At 41.3% G+C, this 18,926-nt stretch overlaps 1 long non-coding RNA gene across 1 annotated transcript in view; it reads left to right on the top strand.

Moving 5' to 3' along the window:
* Positions 1 to 3,987: 3,987 nt before the first annotated feature.
* The window catches only part of LOC134297479 (uncharacterized), an 85,039-nt gene continuing 70,100 nt past the window's right edge, over positions 3,988 to 18,926 (top strand). The window contains exon 1 of the long non-coding RNA XR_010004234.1: positions 3,988 to 6,729. This is a non-coding gene — a long non-coding RNA (uncharacterized LOC134297479). The remainder of the gene's footprint in view (positions 6,730 to 18,926) is intronic.

The following is an 18,926-nucleotide window of genomic DNA, read 5'->3' as shown; positions in this document are numbered from 1 at the left end:
TCACCACTTTAACTGCTGTGGATCTATGTGATGGAATCCTGAGGTCTGTAGTTTGGTGAGGGCACAAGCATGCTTTGGCAGAGAAGGCTACCAACCTTGTAAAACTATATCTCCCATGACTCCATAGCATTGAGCCATGGCAGTGAAAGTGGTATCAAACTGCATTAATTCTACAGGGTAGATGTGTCTTGTGGTAGAGAATAATCTGATACCAGCAGCAGAACTTCTCAACTTTGAAAATCAGCTGTATTAAGCTATTTTTTTTCCTTTTTTTCATTAATAGTGGGCTTGTTCAGACAAAATTATTCTAACTTCATGAGTCTGAAGCTTTGAAAAGTAACTTTTTTTGCAACATTACTCCATGATTTCCCCAACTAGTTGACTGGAAGATTATGAGAGTTGTAGTCCACATTTTTCTCAACCTGAAGATGAATGCTAATGACATCATGAGCAATAGCTGACATTAAACCCTTGTTCTTCCTTTTAAAAAATGCCAGAGCTCAAAAAGGGGGAGATGGGAACATGTGGGTTCACTCAATATTTGTTCCAACATTAATAAAATACATCTTAATAAGTTATGACTTTTATGTCTAAACCAGCCCCTAATTTATTAGAATCACTGTTACTGCTTTAGGCAATGTTTACAGAACACATATTAAATTAACATGTCTGGATGTCACTGTTATCTGAAAGTCAGAATAGCTCAAGATGAAAGGAGTTCTTCTCTTCAACAGATCCCAACAGTATGTGGAATTATTTTCAGAAATATAAACATGCATTTTTGTTCACTATTCAGGTGTGGGGAATTCCAAATTGGGTTTATTGTCAGTCCTTCTTTAAGATGATTTTGAAAAATATGATGGAACACTCTTTCTCTCAAAGCATTTTACACACCAGTCAAAAGGCGTTTTGCTGATATTGGCTGGGATCCTGCAAGTTCATCCCACCTAATGTTTACCTTCTGAATCAATTGTCAAATGGTAACTGAACACAAAGCTTGAGTTTTCTAGATTCTGTGAGTCTACTTATTTGAAATAACAACAATATTCAGGCAAGTTTTTATTTTTTTTCCTTAATAGATTTTTTGGGGTCGTGGTGACAAGAAGTGTGCATTTTAGTTGGGAATAATAGTAGCATTCAGGCAAGATTTTCTTCTCTTCTTAATAGATATTTGGGATGGTGATAAGAAATGGCAGAGAAGCATATGAGAGCTAAACCAAAAGAAAATGGCATTGAGACATACCCTTTCCCCCTGTGAATGAGGCAGGCTGACTGAAGTTTTGATTGAGGCATTCATGGCTGCTTATGACATCTCATCTCTCTCTGAAAGAATTTTGTACATATTGCTCAGATAATACATGTAACATGCATAGAATATTATACAAATATTAACTATTATTTTAACCATGTCTGACAGGTAAATGGATCTGTGCATCTTTTCCTCCAATAGCTAAAATAAATAGAATAAGACCCCCGTGTGCATGGAGGATATGTTCCCAGCTAGATTCAAACCACAGATTCAAAACCATTAAATGATTTCACTTCCAGTTCCAGTATACCAGAGAGCTGCATTGGAGGAGGACCTAGAGATTCCTAAAGAGGCATGTTAACTTTTAGGGGAAGCATGGAGGACCTAGAAAATGCCCAGATAAACTATTTCCCTTTGAGTATGGATAAGTGGAATTGTGGATATGGGTTTCGCAATAAAGGGGATCCAAGCGCATACAGAAACGTTTGACTTAATCCTCCATCTTAGTAGTATCTTGGTGATTGAGAAACATCATATTAAGTGGGACCCAGTATTGCCAATTTTATTCCATACCTCATCCTTTTACTTTTAGTCAAAAGTATAGTCACTCTGAGCAGGCATCTGCCCTCTCCCGGTTCAAAATAAACATTTTTTCTTCCAGAGAAGTTGCAAGATAAAGGACTCAGTATCTCCCTAAGGTAGGGCTTTGCACTCCCAAGCAATAGAAAGTAAAAAGCCTGATAAACAGTGACTCTCTATCCATTTTTTATTCCAGCTCATAAGCTGCAGAGGGTGGTGAGTTGGGAAGGTGGAGAAAGGCACCTACAAAATTCATATAATGTGCTCTTTGAGTCTAAGGGCCCTTCCAGACAGGGCCCAGAATGCGGGCACTGTTGGACTTTAACTAAGGCGTCCAAATGACACCTCAGGTAAAAGAGGATTAATTTGGGACAAAGCAGGATACCCCATTAGACACAGGCCTTCTTGAAAGGATTGGGTCTAATGGGGTATGGGTCCTATGGGGACTGACCCACGGGTAGTCCTGGGACTACCGAAGGGTCAGTCCCCACACCCATCTTGTGTTTTTGGGCTTCCAACACCCTGGAGAAGTGAGGAAAGCACTCGCCTCCCCCCTCCCCCAAGCCTTAAAAATAAAGTAAAACTTACTGGGCTGCCATTAGGCCTCCGGAGAGGCTTAACGGTGGCCTGGTAAGTTATTATTTTAAAGGCTTTTTTTTTTGGGGGGGGGGGGGGGGTTGAGAGGTCCTATTCCATCTCAAAAGCATGGAGACACCCACCCAGGTTTTGGGGGGAGGTGTGGGGACAGGAGTGCAGGTGACAATGGGTTACTTTAACCCGTTTTCGCCTGTCTGGAAGCGCCCTATGAACTTCTTGGCAACTCACATAGTATGCAATTGCTATCAGACCAGATGTGGATGATTTGATTCCTATAAATGTTTGTTTCTTTTGACAGTCTTTCTCTCTCCTCTTCAGTGGCCTGACAACTTTGTCCTTTCCTATTCAGAAGCATGCTCTAGTCTGTCATTGTCACAAAAGGGAGCTCATAGGATCTTATCACACACACTTTAGAAAACACATTTTTAAGTAGGGAATCCATGGTTTAAGAAGGCTAGATGAAGACTGGATACCTGCTCACCTCATCTCATATGCTTCTCTCCTTTCCATATCTAATAAAATAAAATGTGTTTGACTTATTACACAGCTGAGGAATGACTCCTTTCAGTCCAACTGATGTTCCCCCATGTCACTGTCTTGCTTGAAATAATAATAATAATAATAATAATAATAATAATAATAATAATAATAATTGGTGAACCTTTCACAGTCATACATGTTTGTGGCATCTGCCCCAATGGAGCAATGTAAAAACATATTTTTGTTCCCATGGAAAGGCCCAGTTCTGAAATTAAAAAAAGAAAAAAAAGAAAACAATAATAGGGAAAGTGGAAAACATTTATGGCTTTACTCAGGGTCTTTCTCTGACTCCCACTGTACGTGCAATGTCAACTATTTCAGCAAAAGAGAACCGAGTGGAATGAAAAGACCACCCCACAAACACCTCCCCAAAAACATATCACTGGCACAGAAGATGAGATACAGGCAGGTGTACCATTAAACACAAAAAAGTGTTTCTGATGCATACAGATAAATTAAAGACAAATGAAGTTTTGTTCCCATTTTACCAAAAAGTATTCACGGAAAATATTTGGCCTATGAGTGCCTATGAATGTCAGATGAAATGGTCCTTGTGCCATGTGATAGGACCCATAGGCACTAGTAGGCAAAGAGCATCAGAGATGGGGTAGAACCATGTGTGATAAGGACACAGGAAACTGGTCAAGAAGACAAGCAAAGGCAAACTGAGAAGGCCGACTTGGCAGTTTAAGAAAGTTACTTTAGCCTATGAAACAACCACAAGGTGTCTGAATTGTTCTTTGCCAGCAAAGGGATCACTTCTTCCAAGCTATTACTCCTACACTGAAAAGGAAACAAAAGTTTCTGCGTACTTGGCAGGAGAACCCCAGCACTTCCTATTTGGGGAATACAAAGAATAATGCATCTGTGGTTTCAGGAAGCCAAAGTCTCTTGTTTCCTGACAAACCAGGAGAATGAAAACCAAGGGAATACGTTTTTTGCAACGAGGCTATGGAGAGACTATCCCTGGAAACCCCCTGACTTCAACAAGTTGGAGTGGGGAGGATTCCAGGTCCCCAGAGTATTTGCTTATGTTTTGCTGCTTATGTAATATGCTGTTAGAAAACAGATGCTGGTCAAGGTCAAGGTCTTTCCCCTCTTCCAGGTGATTATACAACTTTCTTCTGTATTGTATTATTAAGATGCTGGTAATTTGGAAAATAAGTGGAATTCAGTTCCAGAGCAAATGTCACTTTCCTTTCAAAAGCTGGGAGAATAAGGTACACAAGGAACAACAACTACTACAAAAACATTTTTAGGCCCCTTCCATACAGCTGAACAAAACCCCACATTTTCTGCTTTGAATTAGAACATATGGCAGTGTGGACTCAGATAACCCAGTTCAAAGCAAATATTGTGGGATTTTCTGCCTTGATATCCTTGGTTATATGGCCGTGTGGAAGGGCCCTTCGTTTTCTTCCCCTATAGTCTAGCTATGAGGGGAAGGTAAGGCATTGCCCCGGATACAAATTATCCCCCAATACAAATTCTTTCCCCACCGTCAATGAGATTTCTGTCCTCAATTTTCTAGTGGTGCTGTATAATGGGGGTTTCTTTGCCATATTTTTGGGGGGTCAGGTGGGGATTGCCTTTGCCTTTCTCTGGGGATGAGAATGTGTGACTTTCCTAAGGTACCCAGAGGGTTTCCATGGCTGAGAAGGGATTTGAACCCTGGTCTCCAGAGTTGTAGTCCCACCCTCAAATCACAACAGTACATTGGCTCCCATAGGATGGATATAGGAGTGACAAATTCTCAATGTGTTTTTCTTACTTTTTTCTGTGACATATCAGAGAGCACATAATAATTAGACTATCAACTGGGCCTAAGTGTGCATATCTTTGCATTTCATCATAATCTATAAAGGAAAAAGGCACTGTCCAAGACCTTGAAAGTAAAATAATGTGTCTTGGCAGCATATAGCTATTAGTCTGTCGTGGTTGTTAATCAATTTAATTAGGCAATGTTGTGCAACAAAGAAGGAAAAGATTATTTCCTTTTTAAATGGTGACTTGGACTGTTGAATAGACTTTGCAGAATAGATATATATATATACTAGCTGTGCCCGCCACGCGTTGCTGTGGCAAAGTATGGTGGTATGGGAAATCAAGTATTGAGGAATTGGTGGTAGTTAAGGTAAAGGGTAAAGGTTTTCTCCTGACATGAAGTCCAGTTGTGTGTGAGTGTGTGGGTTGGTGATCATGTGTATTTGTAAGTTGAAGAGGTGGCATTGTTCGGAGAGTCGTTGGAGGTCATGTGGGTGGTATGACTATGGAGCGCCGTTAGTTTTGCGTCGGAGGAGTAGGTATTGATGTACTGATCTTTGGATGTTTTGGAAGTGTTGGGTTGGGAGAAGGTGGGGTAATAGTGGGGGTTGACTCTGTTTTTCGAATTCAAACCTGCGACGTTTCATTGGAGAAGCTGAGTAGGTTAGTGGTTGAAGACGCTGCGTCATTAGGGGAGATTATTTCCTAAAGGTTGTGAATATACAATATTTGTGATTATTGGGGTTTTTTGTCTGTTGGAGGTAAGTATGAATGGTGTATAAGAGATGTTGTAGGTGTTGTGAATGGGTATAGAGTACGTTATCGTCGGTATATTAGAGTTGTATAAGAGATGTTGTAGGTGTTGTGAATGGGTAGAGATGACATTATTATCAGCACATTAGAATTGTATAAGAGATGTTGTAGGTGTTTTGAATGGGGATAGAGTACTTTATTATCGGGATATTGCAGTTGTGTAAGAGATGTTGTAGGTTTTCTGAATGGGGATAGAGTACGTTATCATCGGTATATTAGAGTTGTATAAGAGATGTTGTAGGTGTTGTGAATGGGTAGAGATGACATTATTATCGGTATATTAGAGTTGTATAAGAGATGTTGTAGGTGTGTTTTTGAATGTGGTGTGTTGTTAGAGTTAGTTTCCCTGGGGCATGGGTTTGAAACGGGATATGGTGTTGTTTGGGTTGGTGTCTCAGTGTAGATGGAGGGTAGACGTTGATTCTAAGTGAAGATAATCCAGTTGAAATATGATATTGTGGATCTGGGTGGTTGTGGGTTGGAGTGGGTGGGTGTTGTTTGTATGAATGGAGGAGGAAGGAGAGAGTGGGAGGGAGGAAGTGGATGGTTATGGTCTTGCTTTGAAAGGGTAGAGATGGGGGGGGGTATGGGTTGTAGTGGGTGGCCCTTGTTTGTAGGAATGGAGGAGGAAGGGGAGGGGTGGGTGGGAGGAAATGGATGGTTGTGGGTTGTATTGGGTGGGTTTTGTTTAGATAAATAGAGGAAGAAGAGTGGGAGGGGTTGGGTAGTGGAGTGTGTGGGATGGGCCTTGATTTTATGAGTGGAGGAGGAGGAATAAGAGGAGTGCAAGGGAACAAATGGAGAGTTCGAAAGAGAAGAAGGGGGGCTAGGGAGTTGTTTTGGAGCCGAGGTCCAGGCTGTGAGGTGGGGGTGCGGCTTGCCCTTCCTTATTTCTCGGTGGAAGCGTTCCGTGGGCCCAAGGAGGCCTGGTGGTGCCTCAGGACGGAGGAGGAGGAGGAGGAGGAGGAGGAGGAGGAGGAAGAGGAAGAGGAAGAGGAAGAGGAAGAGGGGGGGTGACGGGTAGGAGCAGCACCATGTTTCCCGGCAGTGGGAGCGGCGGCGGCGCTCTTTCCTCCTCCGGAGGGGAAGGGGAGGTGTTGGAAGAATCGGTGGTGGCAGGGAAGAGTTGGGGCACTCAGGCGGCTTGGGGAGGGCTGGTCTCTCTCCGCCTCCTCGCTTTGTCTGAGGTTGGTTTCGCCTTCCGGCTAAGGGGACTGGCGGTGGGTTCTGTGCTGGCACAGGCGCAGTTTGCCTGTTGCCGCTTTTTGCCTTTTTTCGGCCATGTGATTGTGTTTTTAATATAATGGTGTCGTAGCATACTGGAGGTGGGGATGATGATTTCTGTGGTTAATTTGCAAGTTGGGGGGGGGGGTTTGGGGTTTAGTTGCTTTGTGCGTTGCCGCGACGCCAAAACCCTTATATATATATATATATATATATATATATACACACACACACACACAGAGAGAGAGAGAGAGAAAGAGAGAGAGAGAGAGAGAGAGAGAGAGTTTATCTTTTTTGGCAGTATGGAATGTATATTCAACAACGTAAGCAATCTTTTTTTTTAGAATTGCTGATATTTCACATACATAAGTTTGAATGTTACCCTCATTCTAATGTTCTTATACACACAACATGGAATTTTATAGTACGAAAAATACAGCATTTCCTCCTGGTTACATGTATCATGTTGATATGAATCAGATTGGTATCAGCTTGGGGGAGAAGTTTGAAAGTGATTTCCAGTTTCAGATATCCAGTTCAAAAAGAGCAATCCAAGAAAGAAGTGGTTTTGTTCTTTCCTTATACTGTCTTCCAGTGAGGATTTCTGTACAAGCAAGCAGTCCCCGAATTGCAAACATCTGACTTGTAAATGACTCATATGACCTCTTCTCACAGCTTTTTTGGACCGTGCCGGTGTACCACAAAAGTGAAGGAACATGGGGCAGCTCGTGAGCCCTGCAGGCCCTCCTTCTTCCTCTCACCACATGGTGGAGACGGGACAGGGTGCACTGGCACCCTTTCCGTCCTCCACATCAGATGGCAGAAAGGACGGCAAGTTGCAGCATGTGTTGCCCCTCTTCCCTTTCTGCCATCACAAAGCAAAAAGAGGAGCTACCCAAACAACACTTTCCTCCCCATAGTGGAGAAGAATGTGGGCGGGACCTGTCGTGCGTCATGAAATGATGCACGCAGGCCCCATCCAAGCCCAGCATAAAAGCGGCAAATGGGTCAAAAATGCCCCATGTGAAAAGGTCCTAAATTAAGAATGGGGGTGAGACAACAGGAAGTGAGAGAAATCTATCCCTAGGAAGGGAAATCCACTCCTGAAAGAGTTATCAATCTTGTTTGTAACATGGCGACTGCTTGTGCATCTTCTTTATTACACAGCAGTGGAACTTTTATGATTCTTCCATAGCTGAGCAACAAAGTTATCTATTTATTCTTTTTCTTCTCAACAGGAATGAGATGTCAAAACTGTAACATCTCAAAATCTAGGTTTCCCTGCTAGGTTTCCAATAATTGCTGACTGCCTTCAATGTTTCCTCGTGCTTTTGCAATTTTTCATTCCAGTTTTGTAGGTAATCCATAACGTGGTTGAATTTTCTCTCATTTTTTTCAACTATGTATTTATCTGCTTTCCAAGTGTCATTTCCAGTTCATATTTTGAGCCCAAACAAAGTGTGATACCTTGCATTGGGCATCAATCCAAACTGAATAGTTGTAGTGTCAAACACATTTACCACTGTATAAAGTGTGAAGCAGAACCAGTCTCAAGTGTTAGGTTCTGATCTGCTCAGAGGCTGTGGACAAGGAAAGGCCTTCACTGTTATCTTGTCAGAAGAATTTCTCAAAAATATATGCCTCTACTTTTCACTCTTTAGATAAGACATCCACTTACAGTGAGAGTGGACTATATCCAATGTCCCTGAGTTGTACCAGTAACAAATTATACTGCAGACTAGGACAGCCCTGCAGACTAGGACACGGAACAATGGCTTCAAACTACAGGAAAGGAGATTCCACCTGAACATCAGGAAGAACTTCCTCACTGTGAGGGCTGTTCGGCAGTGGAACTCTCTCCCCCGGGCCGTGGTGGAGGCTCCTTCTTTGGAGGCTTTTAAGCAGAGGCTGGATGGCCATCTGTCGGGGGTGCTTTGAATGCGATTTCCTGCTTCTTAGCGGGGGGTTGGACTAGATGGCCCTTGAGGTCTCTTCCAACTCTACTATTCTATGATTCTATGATTCTATGATTCTATGGGACTCAGCCAATATTAACATTTTAACAGGACTTGTACAAGGAGAAATGAAATTTTGTGTAATGATTACCTCTTGCCAATGGGAAGGTGGAGATAATAACTTGGAAAGTCCAGTTGAAACAAAGCAAGGAGAAAGAAGGGAAAAATAGCCTAGCAGGTTACACTAAAAAATATCAACAAAAAATATTATATATTCACCTGTTCTTTTACAAGTGCATGTCCCCAACAGGACAGCTGAGTTTCATTTTATTGTCTTTGACCTGCCCCTTTCCCTGGCCCCCATTTTTCAAATAGGGAGATGTAGTCTGACACATTCTTTGGCAAAGAAAACTACAGACCTTGCAAAACTCCCATGACTCTATAGCACTGGGCCATGGCAGTTAAAGTGCTGTCAAACTGCATTAATTCTGCAGTGTAGATGCACATCAGTAAAGGTATTCTGTTACTGGCAGTTAAGGGGATGTGGAACAGGGAACTGTGCAAAGAGATACCAGCAAAGAGAGTTCCAAAGAAAATCTCCACCTTGACAACAGCATAGGTGGCAGATGACATACAGGATAGCTTTTATGTTTTGTTACTGGAACCATTCCAGATGGCATGGAGCCCAGTCTGATCTATTGCGCTTCCTTAGAAGTAAATTCCACTGCTTTTATGTTTGAGGGTTGCATTCTGGCTTTGGGAACAGATGCTGGAGATGGGGTCTGTTGCGTCTTGGCACAGTAAACCTTGCTAATTGCCCATGACAAAAGATGAGGATCGAGGTTTAAGACTGTAATAAAGCAACACTAGAGAATCGCAAAATTATTACAATATTGTGCATAAAATTATCTTCGAACTATGTGTATAACTGTTATGAAACACAAATGAATTTTGTGTTTAGTTTTTGATATCTCACAATATGGTATACAGGTATTCCGAAATTACAAAAACTCCAAAATCCAAAACAACTTCTGGTCCCAAGCATTTAGGATAAGAGATACTCAACCAGTATTGTGATTTTATTTTCAGATCTGAACCATCCCATTTTGGGGTTGGATGAAAGAAAGGATTAGGTGTCACGATGAACACTCTTCTGTGAATAAGAATACCCAGAAGGCTGAATGAATGACAAATGGGAGTGGAAAAAAATATGTAGAACATATGGAGGGCTAGGGAAAGAAACACTCATTTCTGTCATTAATTCCTTGATCCTGCATTTTCCTGGTGATAGAACCATTTATCATCAGCTGCAGTATTCTGGATAGGCAGATTTTTGTGGAGGAGGATAGGAGTCACTTTAGTTTTTGAAGGAAGCTTTGAGATATAAACAGAAATAGGTCCAACTGAATCTGAAACATTTTCTCCTTTTTTCTTCCCTGAGTCATATGCTTTCAATATACATTAGACTCCTCTGTTTTATAACAGGGTTTTTGTTAACCCCTTCTTTATTCCAAGCAGAAATAATGTTAGCAGCAGTTCTGTGCCTGCTACTTACACCTACAAAGGCAAATGTTACTGTCTAATCCATTTTGTGCTGCTGAAGGAATCTGTTTTTGACCAGGAATGTGCTGCCAAGGTTAAATTCTAATGAAGGGGTCAGTTATAATGAGGAGCACCAGGAGAAATTAGGGCATTTTTGTGACAAGCTCATGGACAACCTGCCTAAAAAGTATACAACAAAGTCAGGCTTTGAACCTGGTTGTATGTTCATATAAGTTCAAATTTCCCTGGCAGTCTTTGCATTTGTTGGAGGATTTCTGGCTAGAAAGTTTAATATTTATTTATCGTGTCAGAAGCAAATTGAGAATACAGTTATAATGTATCAAAAAGCACAAACAAAGTTAAAAACTTGGCATTACAGTATACTAAATTTCCTTTGACCAGAAGCTGGCCACTTTGAGTGCCTCTGGTGTGGCTGTAAGAAGGTCCTCCATTGTGCTTGTAGCAGGGTTCAGGTTGCATTGTAGTAGGTGGTCTGTGGTTTGCTCTTCTCCACACTCACATGTCATAGACTCCACTTTGTAGCCCCATTTCTTAAGATCTCGTAGTACGAGAGCGCAGTCTGTTCAGTGCCTTCCAAGTCTCTTAGTTTTCTGTGTGTTCAGGAGGGATTGAAGTTCTGGTTTTAACCTGCCACTTTTGGACTCTCGCTTGCTAAGGTGTTACTGCGAGTATCTCTGTGGATCTTAGGAAGCTATTTCTTGATTTAAGGCATTGGCGTGCTGGCTTATATCCGAATAGAGGATGGTCCGGAGATGTCAATGCCTTGGTCCTTTCATTACAGGCTGCTACTTCCCGATGGATGTCAGATGCTGCAATACCAGCTAAACAGTATTATTTCTCCAGCAGTGTAGGGTGTAGATGTCCTATGATAATGCAGCATGTCTCATTACGAGCCACATCCACTGTTTTAACGTGGTGAGATGTGTTCCATACTGGGCATGCGTATTCAGCAGCAGAGTAGCAAAGTGCAAACACAGTTGTCTTCACTGTATCTGGTTGTGATCCTTAGTTGGGACATGAGAGAAGCCTCCCTGTAGGATAGTAACACATCCGGGTGTCCCCTGGGCAACGTCTTTGTAGATGGCTGATTCTCTCACACCAGAAATGATTTGTAGTATAACAATTTTTTAATGGTCTAATTTTTAAACACTCCACCCAATGATAAACCTGAGATGCACCTGTAGCTGTTGAAATGCCATTGTCTCTTTTGACCTCATCAGACAGGCTTAGTTTCGTCAGTATGTGCCAGATCTTTTATAGTTTTGCAACAGAGCCCACCCGCTCCCATCAGATGACGTTGAACTTCTTACAGCAATGCTTCAACTTTAAAAGTGTTGCATGTAGATGCTGCCAGTCCAATCAGCATCTTGTCCTTTTGTCTCCAAGTGTTTCAGATTGGATCAGACTGTTACAACACTTCTATGATCTGTAAGGTGTGCATTTTTAACTGAATCTCCCATACATAATGCTCTTAGCTCAGGCCTATCACACACCTGGAAATTTCAATGCCAAACCCTGAGACCAAAAATGGAGAAGTGTGCTATTAAGCAGAGCTCATGAAATACATGGTTTACTTAACATCATTAGCCCAGTTTTGAGACTTTGTCAACAACATCATACTATTCAACTCTACCAAATAGCTCATGCAGGGAAACTCTTACAGCTTTTTCCAACTCGCATATTCCTCCTTGTTTAAACGTTTGCCATCTTCAACATGCTCCAACATTGTTTGGTCCCACATATCCCAGTTTTCATATGTGAAATCTTGTGGCATCCTACTTCATGATTGAAGCAAAGACAGACAGATCCCCAACTATTGAATATGGCTGCATGTAGCCAGCCATATTTAAACTATGTGCTTGTGTGCATGTGTCTATGTGTGCGTGTGTGACAGCCCCAGGCCTCCAAGTCTTTCAAATGTGACTCCAGATGGTCCCTGCCAATCAAAGCTGGCAAAAGAGCAAGAGGCAATGCTTCCACACATATCATATGAGTTCTCTCTCTTTTCATGGCACTGTTAGTCAAAAATCCCCTTGTAGAAAGTTGTAAAGGTGAAGTAAGGGGCTGTGTGACTCGCAGTGGCTATGAGGAAACAGGCTGATTTGCTGAAGGGTGTGTTTACCCATATATCGCAGTTACACTTTCTCCTAGTACACTCCGCACTGTTTAACAACATAGCACTCAAATGTCCAGCTGGCAGGGTTACATGAACAGCATTTTTCATGATCAGCATCAACCCTTGTTAAAGGGTACATGAAGGACTGGAAGCTGGGGTGGGATGAGGAGGGGAGTAGACAAATCTTTTCCTGGACTATTATGCACTCAGTCACCTTTTCTGCCGGCGGCAGAGGGGAGTGTGTCAGTCAAGCACTGTTTCCTCTTTCCTGGAAGCCTGTTTTCTCAGAGCAGAGTTGTGTAATCATGCTGTACCACTGGCTGGCCTAAACTTCATGTGATGATTCTGGAGTTAGGGGAAGCTAGGAAATGACAGTTGCTGATTGATAGATGGCCAGGGTGGGAAGCCCTAGTCTCTGTCCCAAGATAGATTTCCACCTATTAACTATCTAACATTAACAGGATTGAAAAGCACACTGGGATGTTATCTTGTTCATCAAAGGACTGATTGTTGTCTCTTCCAGATCTCAAAAAATACTGCTTGGGGGTTTCTGGTAACAGGTAAAGCTTCCAAGATCTGGAGTCCTTTCATACTAAACACAATTATTGCACTATTGTTCTACCTTACCTGCCATAACAACATTCTCTAGAATGCTGGGATGTTCAGTTCCAGAAGGGATGCTTATATTTCTCAGCTGGAGAGTTTTATTACAGTTACAACCCTAGCGTTCCATTAGAAGTTACCATGGCAGTCAAAGCGGAATAAACGTGCTCTGAAGGACCCCTGATCATTCAAACTGTGTGCCTACCTTTAACCAGCCCACTAGTGTGTAGCACAGCAGAGGAAATGGGTTGGTTGGGAGTTCAGAAGTCATAATGCCTCAGTGTCTAAGCTAAATGTAGTTTCTGAGTGTCTAATGGAACCCTGCCATGTCTTGGAGTATTAACGTCAAAATACACATATTGTTACAATCCAGAAAGGGTTTTTTGTTTGTTTGTTTAAAAAGTCTTTGTAGAAGCTATAATTTGTTACAATAGGGTCTTATTCCCCTAATTCTAAAATACAGAAATTTTCAAACATCAGAGCTTGCTATTAAATATGAACAGTTGCAAAGCAAAATAAAGCTACTTATTTATAAATTATAAGCAAAAGAGACATGGGAAAAAATAAAAGTTTTTAAAGCAATTGCTTGAATCATCTGCAATAACTGATTGGTTTGATATTTTGACATGTATTTATTGTAAATTAGGGTGTGCATTATATTGAATAGAATTGATGCCGCAATCAGATAAAGAATATTTGGCACCTCTTAAGTCAGTGGTTCTCAAATTGGAGTCCCCAGATGTTTTTGGCCTACAACTCTCAGAAATCCCAGCCAGTTTATCAGCTGTTAGGATTTCTGGGAGTTGAAGGTCAAAAACATCTGGGACCCCAGTTTGAGAACCAATGTCTTAAGTGAAAGATCCCCATCAGGGATGGAAATCAATCATGTTATCTTCCAGACATTGTTGAACTGCATTCCTCACCATTGCCTATGCTGGCTATGGCTGATGGGACATCCACCCTAATACAGTCTGGAGGACTACATAACTCCAACCCTGGTTCTACATTCTGTTTTGTGAATGTTTCATCTTTCAGAGAAACTCAGGATAGAACAGGATGGCTCCAGGAGCATTTCCATGGAGATAATAAATCTTCTCATGGATGTTAGGTCTACCTGATTTTCAGAGATTTCCTTCTTCCCTCCCAACACAACTCACCCTTGAACCTCTGTCTAGCATTTTCATTGGGGCTGGGATAGGAGGAGAAGAAAAGTTTGCTTCTGTCAGACAGTGGCACATTCCTGAATCTGGATCCAAGCCACTAACTGTACTATGAGCCATGTTTCTTTCACTGGGTCTTCAGTTTGCTGGAGGTGACAGAGGTGTAACTCACCTTAAACTCAAGATCCCTGTAATTGTGAACTGGAATTGTTTCTCATGGCCATATCAGGATTAGAAGGCTCAGAAACTAAGGCATACAATTCTAAAAGAATGCACATATTTTTTTTAGTTAGCCCAAGAAAAGTCTTATCAGTTTCCCCTTCAATTTTATGGGTAAAGAGTTAACAGACAGACTTCCCAAGCTATCAAATTACATTTGTCTGCTCAACCTACACTGACTTTTCTTCTGAAAAAAGATTCCATGTAGATCTGGGCATGCAGAGAGGTTTACAAATGTTGCTGATGTTGTATTGCCCAGTTCTTTTCAACTTTCCACTTGGCCCATTTAGCAAGAGAAGACATCTGTGCTTTGTTCCAAGGAGCAGGAGTTGATTATATTTTTCCTTTCACTCTTGGTTTATTAGCAGATTAAAGCCACATAGATTTTACCTTTCTCCTTCAAATAAATATTATTTTTCCCTATTTAAGAAAGCAGACTTAGCGTGATTACTTTTTAAAGATATAGGTGAGCTCTTTAACCAGTCCGATATCTAAAGAGGCTCAGCCCACATACATGCAAATCCATGCTCTGCTATTGTAATTGACCTGAGTCAGTTGTAGCCATACGAAGTAATAGGGTGATTTGCTAAAGTTGATCTCTCTCAGTCTCTCTCTCTCTCTGCACTTATCTGACCCGGGTCAGAGTTGAGTTGAGCACAAACTCATCTGGCCCAGTTTTTCAAAGATGTGGGTCAAAGCATTCTGAGCATGCCCAGGTGTACTACCACTTATTGAGAAATAATCATATGGGCCAAATTTATAGGAACCTCTCTGTATGTACAGATCTATATGGAATCTTTATTCAGATGAATCATGGGAGAAGGATTTCTTACTTGCTCTGTTACTGTCTTCCTTCACCAGTTTGTACATAATAGATTGAGCTTTACCCCTCATGCAGAAAGTCAGGACACTTTGGTCCTTTAGAACAGTTTCAATTCATGAAGAATCTGCACAGTACTAGACCTCGAATGCCAGCATTCTGTAGCCAGCATTCCTGTGTTTTAGAGATGAGCCTTTAGGATTCTCTGAAATACAGGGCTCCTAGAATAGATTCTGAGAGCTGTAGTTCCAAAAAATAACCAAGAATTGATGAGGTGTTAGGTTTCAGGCCAGATGACTTGTCTGCTGTTTCTTGTAGAAAATAGCATGACCTCCATATCTCCAAGGCATATATTTCTCAACCCACTATGAAAATAGGAAATTGTGGAATGATAGCAAATAGTAGTGAAATTAATGGTTTCTGCTAGAAGTTATCCTAGAGATATGCTGGAGGACTTAGAAAATTCCTAGAGAGGTATCCTTGCCAGGAATCTTCTAGATCCTCCAACATGATTCTATGATAACATCTAGTAGAAGCACACCATAGAATTTCTTTGAAGACCTTGAACAGTTCTAGAAAGGACATATTTGTCAAATGCAGGTGCATGAAACTGTGTGTACAAGTCTTGCAGATACAACTGTGCTACAGTAGTCTGACCCAAGAAGGGTCTCCTGAACACCAGACCAATTGGCTGCTTGGAGCTCTTTGGGACTCTGAAATCCCAGGATAACTTTCAAGCATTCCCTGTTTGTGGGCAGGACAGAGAAAATTGGGACAGAGCTTCTTCCTAATCTCTGTATCTTGGCTATTATGTACTAGAAAGAGTAACCACAATGCATGGTTTTACAATCCAGTTGACTTTTTGTAGTGGAAGAAGGAGTGACAGTAAAAAAAACTTGCAGTTTTGAAAGTATAAGCATAGCCTTTTAAATTTTGCTGTTATGCACCATTATTTCTTTGATCTTTTTCTTAAAGAAAACTAAAATCTGAAATTGTTCCTCTGCCTTCAGACATTCTGTATAAATGAGGAGAGGAAAACTTGCATCATGGTTAGGGTTGCCAGAGGTGAAAATTGGAGAAGGCCCCTGCACCTTTAATTGTCGTTTAGAAAAAGGAATTTAGCAGGCTTTCCTTGTGACTGTTGTAGTCTGCCAAGTGTCAGAGGATTTTTCCAAATGTTCAGAGGATGAGGGGGATGGTGGGTTCTAAAATGAGACATCTGAGTGTTCAGGGGGAATTTCAGGCAGACAAGGCTGTTTGGAATTCTTCAGCTCATTCTCAGGCAACATGAGAAACAGTAAGCTCCAGTTCCCTTGAGAAACAACCTTGGGAAGATGGGGAAGTTTCAAGGAAGTGTAGATCAAACTTGAGAACCCAGGATGTGAAAAACAGGCAAACTAGATATTCCCAGCAGTTTTGCGATAAGACCTTGAAGTCCAGGTGAGCTAAGCATGATGTCATGGGTGCCTGGACAGGCTTAATTAAGTGGTTTGGCTTCAAGCCTCTCAGCAGAGACAACATTGCTCTTGGGGATTTAGTCTCCTGTTCAAGTCACCCAGTTCCTGGTTCCTGTATTGTCAAGTTTCTTGTTTATTGTTTCGATCTATGCTTATGTACCTTTGAAGGACTTACTTTGGTGGGGTTTCTGTGTTCATGTTCATGGAAATACCTTGGATTACTTCTGTATTCTTGCACTTCTGTAATTGGGGTTTACCCTGGTATTTTTGGATTCCTACTACTGAACTCTGGATTATTTTGTGTATTGCATTTTATATTCTGTCTGTCTCTTTTGGATTTGACATTTCCTCCTTTTTTATACTTGCTTCAATAAGCATTTTATTACTGGATCACTGGACTATGGTGTGGTGCTGGGTAGAAGAGTGTCTCAGTGCTTGGGTGCAACAGTGACACAACCAGGTAACAAGGAACATCTGCTGAAATTTACTCTTCTACACAACCAATTAAAGGTCAACTTTTCAATCTGACAATCTTGTTGTATGAGTGTAGTAGAAAATGGAGCAGGGTGGCAAGTTCATTTTTGATGTGATGAAATGATCAGGTTCCATCTTAAGTTAAAATCTGATTGGTTACAGCATAATGGCTGGATTGCAGGCCCAGCTCCAGGACCTAATAGTCACTTACTTTCTGCATGCCTCCCCCTCCCCCCAATTGGTAGTAGCAGCATCATGTGGAAGAAGAACAAATATTTGAAATAGGTTCAGTGGTTAAGGCAACATCAATGTTTCCTCTGTGTAAAAACATCTTCCTCACTGCTTATTAGATGAAGAAATGTTTCTTGGATACAATCAAAGAAGAGTTATTTAAGGAACTAGTAATTTATGTGGGGGAGGGAGACAGTAATTTTGTGGACATGAGTTCATCATGTGCTGGAGATAACAGCCCACCTATTATAGAGAGAACTGGGGGAATAGTACAAGAATTCAAAGATGGGAGGAAAATAAATCTTAAATAATCAGGTAGCGGGAATGGCCCATAATGTACATGAACTCTTGACACACAGCAAAGCAAATGAGATAAAATAGGCATCACTGAAGCCTGGTGAGATGTGTTTCGTAATTGGAATGTAGTATGGCCCATTTCAAAGAAATAGAACAAAAAGGAAAGGAGGAAGAATATGTTGTTTATACCTGTGAGAAGATTCATAACTTAAATCCTGGAAGCCAGGTTGAAAGCATTAAAGTGAAAAATTAAGGGGGGACAGACCACCAAGCCAGACTGAGGATTTAGATGATGCCTTCTTGGAACAGATGTCCAAAAATTCAAAAGAGAGAGCTGTAGCAATAATGAGATGTTTCAACTAGCTCTATATTTGTTGAAAGTGAAATTCTAACAAAGAATATAAGGTCAATGTCTTGTTGAAGGCTTTTATGGCCAGAATCACTGGGTTGCTGTGAGTTTTCCGAGCTGTGTGAGGTGTGACGTCACCTCTGAGGATGCCTGCCATAGATGTGGGTGAAACATCAGGAGAGAATGCTTCCAGAACATGGCCACACAGCCTAGAAAACGCACAGCAACCCAATATAGGGTCAAAGGCTGCCAAGAATACAAACAGTTCCAACGAGGAAGAAAAATTAGAGATGTATAGAGAAACCATAATAGGTAAGGGCCCTTCTACACTGCCATATAATCCAGAATATCAAGTCAGATAATGCACATTATCTGCTTGGAACGGGATTATCTGAGTCTATGCTGTCAGATAATCCAGTTCAAAACAGATAATCTGGATTTTATATGGCAGTGTATTAGGGACCTAAGGAACATTTTACTGACTTACTATTTAAGACATAAATGTAGAAGAAATGGAAAAGGAGAACTCACCAAGGAGGAATTCAAATGAATAGTCAGCACACATAGGGAGAAATTCAGGAAAGCTAAAGTGCAGAATGAGGCTGTACTTACTAGAGATGTCAAAAATGATTAAAATGGCTGTTTTGTTTATATCCTTAGCAAAAGGATGAACAAGGAAATTGTGTTGTCGAAGGCTTTCATGGCCGGGATCACAGGGTTGTTGTATGTCTTTCGGGCTGTGTGGCCATGTTCCAGAAGTATTCTCTCCTGACGTTTCGCCCACATCTATGGCAGGCATCCTCAGAGGTTGTGAGGTATGGATAAATTAAGTAAGGAAAGGAAAGAATATATATCTGTGTATAGTCCAAGGTGTGGCAAGAGTTCTTTGTCACTGGGAGCCAGCATTAATGTTTCA

The sequence above is a fragment of the Anolis carolinensis genome, chromosome 3 (genome assembly GCF_035594765.1).
Source record: "Anolis carolinensis isolate JA03-04 chromosome 3, rAnoCar3.1.pri, whole genome shotgun sequence".
NCBI classification, from domain to species: Eukaryota; Metazoa; Chordata; class Lepidosauria; order Squamata; family Dactyloidae; genus Anolis; species Anolis carolinensis.
This window is presented reverse-complemented; position numbering and strand designations above follow the sequence as displayed.